Source organism: Mauremys mutica, unplaced genomic scaffold, assembly GCF_020497125.1.
Source record: "Mauremys mutica isolate MM-2020 ecotype Southern unplaced genomic scaffold, ASM2049712v1 000565F_np12_obj, whole genome shotgun sequence".
Classification (NCBI taxonomy): domain Eukaryota; kingdom Metazoa; phylum Chordata; order Testudines; family Geoemydidae; genus Mauremys; species Mauremys mutica.
Genome location: NW_025423005.1, coordinates 234,574 through 240,022, shown reverse-complemented (window position 1 = coordinate 240,022; position 5,449 = coordinate 234,574). Strand labels below are relative to the sequence as shown.

At 55.2% G+C, this 5,449-nt stretch overlaps 1 non-coding gene across 1 annotated transcript; it reads right to left on the bottom strand.

Moving 5' to 3' along the window:
* Positions 1-2,249: 2,249 nt before the first annotated feature.
* On the bottom strand, positions 2,250-2,331 carry TRNAS-GCU. Its single transcript has one exon. It is a non-coding gene; the product is annotated as a tRNA-Ser (tRNA).
* Between the last annotated feature and the right edge of the window lie 3,118 nt (positions 2,332-5,449).

The following is a 5,449-nucleotide window of genomic DNA, read 5'->3' as shown; positions in this document are numbered from 1 at the left end:
ACCCCCAGGTCCCGTGAACTCGGCACGGCCTTGGCGGGGGTGCATGCGGCAAGGCTGTCTCCATAGGCTCGGACGTATCAGGGGGTAATGGGACCGTAGCAGGATCAATTACGTCGGGGCCGAGGGCCACATTGGAGGGTAGTGGGACCGTAACAGGGGCAAAATCATCCAAATCGGGAGCCAAAGGTATTACCGTGTCCTCGCCACCAAAAAAACTCCTTGGCTCCAACCGGCAACACAGAAGGCATTTCGGGTGTTGGGCGGAAGATCTCATGAAGGGCCGCCTGCACTCCCGCCTCAGCCGCGAGAGTGTCTACTATCTTCCTTGTTTTACTCCATACTTGACTCAGGGAGAAGGCTTCCTTATCGCCCTGAGTCACCGACTCCCAAAGCTCGGAGCCTAGCCGCTCCCAGACAGTTTTATCAAAGATTGTACTCGGCTTAACGAAAAGTCCCCTTCTCTGTCCCCACCGCAGCAGGCGGGACAACGTATCAGAGGGGAGATTTTCTCCCTGCCGTTCCGCGATGCGTATCAAATATTCATGCACCATTTTTTCTTCCGCTGATGCAGCGGTACCCATGATTCACTAGCCGCTCACCTTTGAGCTCAAATGCGTCTCCCTTCCGGACGCCCAGGAGCTGGCTCTTCCCCAGTACCTCCTGCCGCGGCTGTTCTCCCGCCTGTTCAGGACAACGACTCGATCCGATTCGAATCACGTCGGGGTCACCATTTGTTGCATCTCAGTGCATCTCATGCAGGCCGGGATAAAGCACAACAACCAATATGATTGCAAGCAAAATCATTTATTTCTCTCCAGCATACTTGTTATATACAATTAAGGCAAGCAATCAAGCAATTGCTAATTGGTTAATAAAATACACACAGGCACAGCTATAACTTCATTGGATAATTGTCATCCTGTACAACCTTCTGATTTATTATCCTGTTTACTGCCTACTAGCAGATGAGAACCAGCCAAGGCCAATCTAACTACACAGCTCACAGCCTAATTAGCCCGTCCTTGAAGCCTACATACCTTAACTTCCCACACTCCCATCCGCCAAGTTAGCAATACATTCCCACAGGGCCTGGGTTCAACTTCTGCTGTGGGAACCGTGCAGAGCTTTCGCCCAGAGTGGAGACAGGAAATGAAAGGAACAGGAAGGGATCCTGCCAACAGGGGAGTTGGACAGTGTGGGGAGGAGATCCCAGAAGTGGGGGTGGGGCAGTGGTCTGGGGGGAGACCAGGGAAGGATCCCAGCAGTGTGGGAAGTTGAGAGCACAGGCCTGGCATGGGGAATGGGGAGAGTGAATGTGTCCCTCTAAACCCATCAACTGCAGACTAGGCAGGCTTGGAAGAATTACGTATTTGTTGGTAAATGTCAATTTCTGTGTAAACACACGACCCAATGGCAAAATATTTCCATCGATAATCATCAAAACTGACAGATGGGCAAAGTAAGAAACATGATGCTTGAGAACTTACCCTGTTGTAGGAGCAGCAGTGATCTGTGTGCTCCGTATCACCTGTATGCCCAAAAGGTCTGTTACGCCCCCCCTCCCCCCGCTTGTCTCCTCTCCCTCTCTGAATGCCTGTGAAGTGGCTTTCCCCCTCCCCCCCCCACAATGCTTGTGGGATGAAGGGGCTGGTTGAACAGCTGGAAGAGCAGAAGAGCTCCTAGATAGACAAGGTGTCTGGGACTCTCATTAGGCAGCGATCACACACCCAGAGCATGGACACTGCATGGACACTGGCTGAGGTGGAGTGTGACCCACCAGATGCAGCCAAGTCATCTCCAGTCACAGGCCATGAGGAGCAGGTCCTTAAAAGAGGAAGGGGCCCTGTGCTCAGGAGTCACTCACAAGCTTGTACCTCCAGTGAATGCCCTTCGCCCCGACCGCCTGGCCAGTGGTTCGCTGCGTTACATTCCATCGCGCCTCGGGAAGACTTACCTTCATCGCACCGTCCATTGCAGCGCTGGGGGACACTTACCTTAAAGGATCCTGACATCCCCAGTGCCGAGCCAGTCCTGGGAGCGTGTGTATGACACCCCCCCATCTCTTCTTTTGAGCTTAGCTGTTAGTATAATAAACATGCTGCTTTCTGCCAAACGCTGGGGGGTCATTAGTCCTCCTTACGCTAACTAGCTGGCCCAATTTTGGGTAACAGAAGCAACATTGCTGGATCTGTCATTGTACCAAGGCGGGAGATGGTTGTCTATAAAAGAGGGTGAAGACTAAATACATCCGATGAGAATGGGATTCGAACCCATGCATGCAGAGCACAATGGATTAGCAGTCCATCACCTTAACCACTCGGCCACCTCATCTGAGCTGTCAAGAAATGGACAGGAGGAGAAATCTAAGGCCGGCAGAGATTGGGACAATAAGAAGTTTTTAAATACTAAGCGTAAGCAGGGTCTGAAAGAGCTCCCCCCTCACATCTAGTGAGGAGCTGGGGGAAGACTTCAGGAACAGGCCGTGTTTGCATAGACACCCCTACTCTGCCTAGCTATGCAGCATGATGAGGCTGCTTCCCCAAAATGACCAGTTTGGGATGGTGGTGGGTTGCAAATCACTTTAGGATTGAGTGCAATGAAAGGTTATTCTCCTTCCTGTACGAGTGAAGGGCAGCGGAACGTACCTAGGCCGTCCTGACGGAGGGGTGGGTGGGGGAGGAATCGCTTTCATTGGACTGCAGAGAAGTGATTGAGGACGTCACCCTAACCCAGTGGGCCCCAAACATTTCACACTGCGCCCTCGTATGGGCCATGGCTGTGGCCCCTCGGAAGCCGCGGTCGAGAACCGGGGCTGGGAGTGGGGCCGTTGCTTGCTGGGGACGGGGGTGCAGACAGGGGTAAGGGGGTCGAGGCCGGGCTGGGAGCCAGGGGCCCAGGCTGAGGGTGGGGTTGGGGAAGAGCTGGGACAGAGTGGGGCTGAGTGGGGCTCCCTCCCTGCCCTCCATGGGAGCTGGCTCAGGCCCTGAAGTGCCCCATCAATCTTCCTCTGTGTCCCCCTAGGAGTCACGCCCCACATTTTGGGGCCCACTGACCCCTACTCGCTAAGCAGGGGCTAGTGATGCCAAAGCCCAGGGAAAGGGAGAACAAGTACGGGGGCCCCAGCACCGGAACCATGACCCCCCCCCACTTCTGTGTGTGGCTCCGCCCCCTTCCACACCTTCCACCCACGGCCCCATCCACTGTCACCTCTGTTCCACCCCTTCCCCCACTGGCCCCACCCTGTCACTCCTTTACCCCGGCCCCGCTGCGGCCCCGAGACCAGAGAAGCTCTGTGCCCCTGCTGCAGCCCCCGGGCCGTAGCAGGGAGTGGGAGCTCCTCCAGCCCTGGGACCACCGTGGGGGAGACTTTCCCAGGGGGGCCTAATTTGGCCAGGGCCCCTAGTCATGGGCCCCACTGTCCCCTTGGTGACGCAAGGTTTGGGGAGGCTGAACCCCCCCGAGCCTCCATTACGAGCCGCCCAGGCTACCTCTGCTCAGTGTGTGGCCAGTCTCCCTGTGTCTCTGCTGTTCGTGCTGGGGAGCCCGGCCGGCCTTAGGGGTGGGGCCCCCGGCAGCCGCCCAGGGCTCCAGGGGGTCAAAGGGCACCGTGTGGCCGTGCAAAGGTGCTCACTGCTCTCCCCTGCCCCAATGCTCCTCCGTGGCCCCACAGAGGGTGGGGGGAGCGAGGAGCAACACTATGTGCTCCCTGCGTCCTGGTCACTTTCCCCACCTGGGCTGGGCTGTAAGGGGAGCATCAGAAGCTGCTGCTCTCTGCCCTCCCCTGACGCAGCCCGGCTGAGGAAAGTGACCTGGATGCAGGGAGCTCGGATGACGTCCCTTCTCGCCCCCCTGCCCCTGCTAGGGAAGGCTGCTTTGTGGTGTCTCCATGGCTGCACTTTCAGTGATGCAGGTTTCTCGATCCCTTTGTTCCAGGGGCATCCTACTAGACAAAATTGAGCAATAAATGCTTCCCAGCGGTTTTTAGGACTGGAATTGCTATTTTCAACAGCCATTGACATTTTTTTTCTAGTTTTCTTTGTTTAAAAGGAAGACAGTGATATTGCACTGGCAAATTCCCCATAGAAACAAAGAATAATAAAGGCACCTCAACTTTTCCTCATTTATGGAGGACAGTCTGATAATATGGATCCAGATCTCCTCCAATCACACAAGCTGAAAATTGTTCCACTTTACTGCAGTTCTGTAACCATGCGGGAACCAGTCCTGTCTGTGTTCTGTGCACATCCAAAATTCCTGCTGAATGACCCGCCCTGGGAGCAAGTTACCAGTGACCCAGGGCTGGGGCAGGAAGAGGGTGCAGGTGCGGGGGGGAGCCCAGGGCTGGGGCAGCAGAGGGTGTGTGGGTGAGGGAGCACTGGTGGGGAAGGGGGAGCCCAGAGCTAGGGCAGCATGGGGTGTGTGTGGAGGAGAGCCCAGGGCTGGGGCAGCAGGGGAGTGTAGGTTGGGGGGGCAGAGCCCAGGGCTGGGGCAGCAGGGGGGTGCAGGTGGGGGGAGGCCAGAGCTGGGGCGGCAGGGGGTGCGGGTGGGGAGGACAGAGCCCAGGGCTTGGGCAGCAAGGTTTATGGGGGGGAGCCCAGGGCTGGGGTGGGGGCAGCCAAATTTTTTTTTCCTGGGGGTGGCAAAAAACCTAAAGCTGGCCCTGCCTCCACCCACCGTGAGGTAGGCAGGAGCGGATCAGTATTATCCCTACTCGAAAGAGGGAGAAGCTCAGGCTGAGAAAGGAGAATTGACTTGTCTTAGGTCACACACCCAGCCAGTGGCAGAATTGGGAATAGGACCCAAGAGCCCTGATTTTCAATATACCTGCCCCTGGAAATTTCCACTACATGCATCCGACGAAGTGGGGATTCACCCACGAAAGCTCATGCTCCAAAACATCTGATAGTCTATAAAGTACCACAGGACTCTTTGCTGCTTTTACAAACTAACCATCAGATCTTGAATTTCAGACATTGAATGACCTGAATAAAGTGCTCTCAGATGAGGTCCAGACCAACAACAGTGCACAGGAATTATTCAGCAAATATTTGAGGAGAACTGCAATGTTAGAGAGAATCATGAACTGCTCAGAGACCATTAATGCAGAGAAGCAGCAAAATTCATCAAACATAGAACTGGTTCTGACTTATTTACTTCATCTTAAAAGAGACCAACAAGGACCTGAGTCTCCTCCCTGTCAATAACCCCCTGCTCAGCCAATCAGGGTAGAGACTGAGGACAGGAGGCTGAGGGTTCTCACCAGAGAGCCCAAAGGATGGCCCAGGTCACTGGTGGGGATCACTGCCCGAGCACTATTTTAGCCCCACATTTTTGGGTGGATCTCCCACAGTGGGAGCTGCAGAGCACTCCCCTGCAACAGATGGGTCATTCTGAACAGGTTTCAAACCTCCAGGAGGCTCTTACCTTCTAAACAGGGACGGCTGTTTTC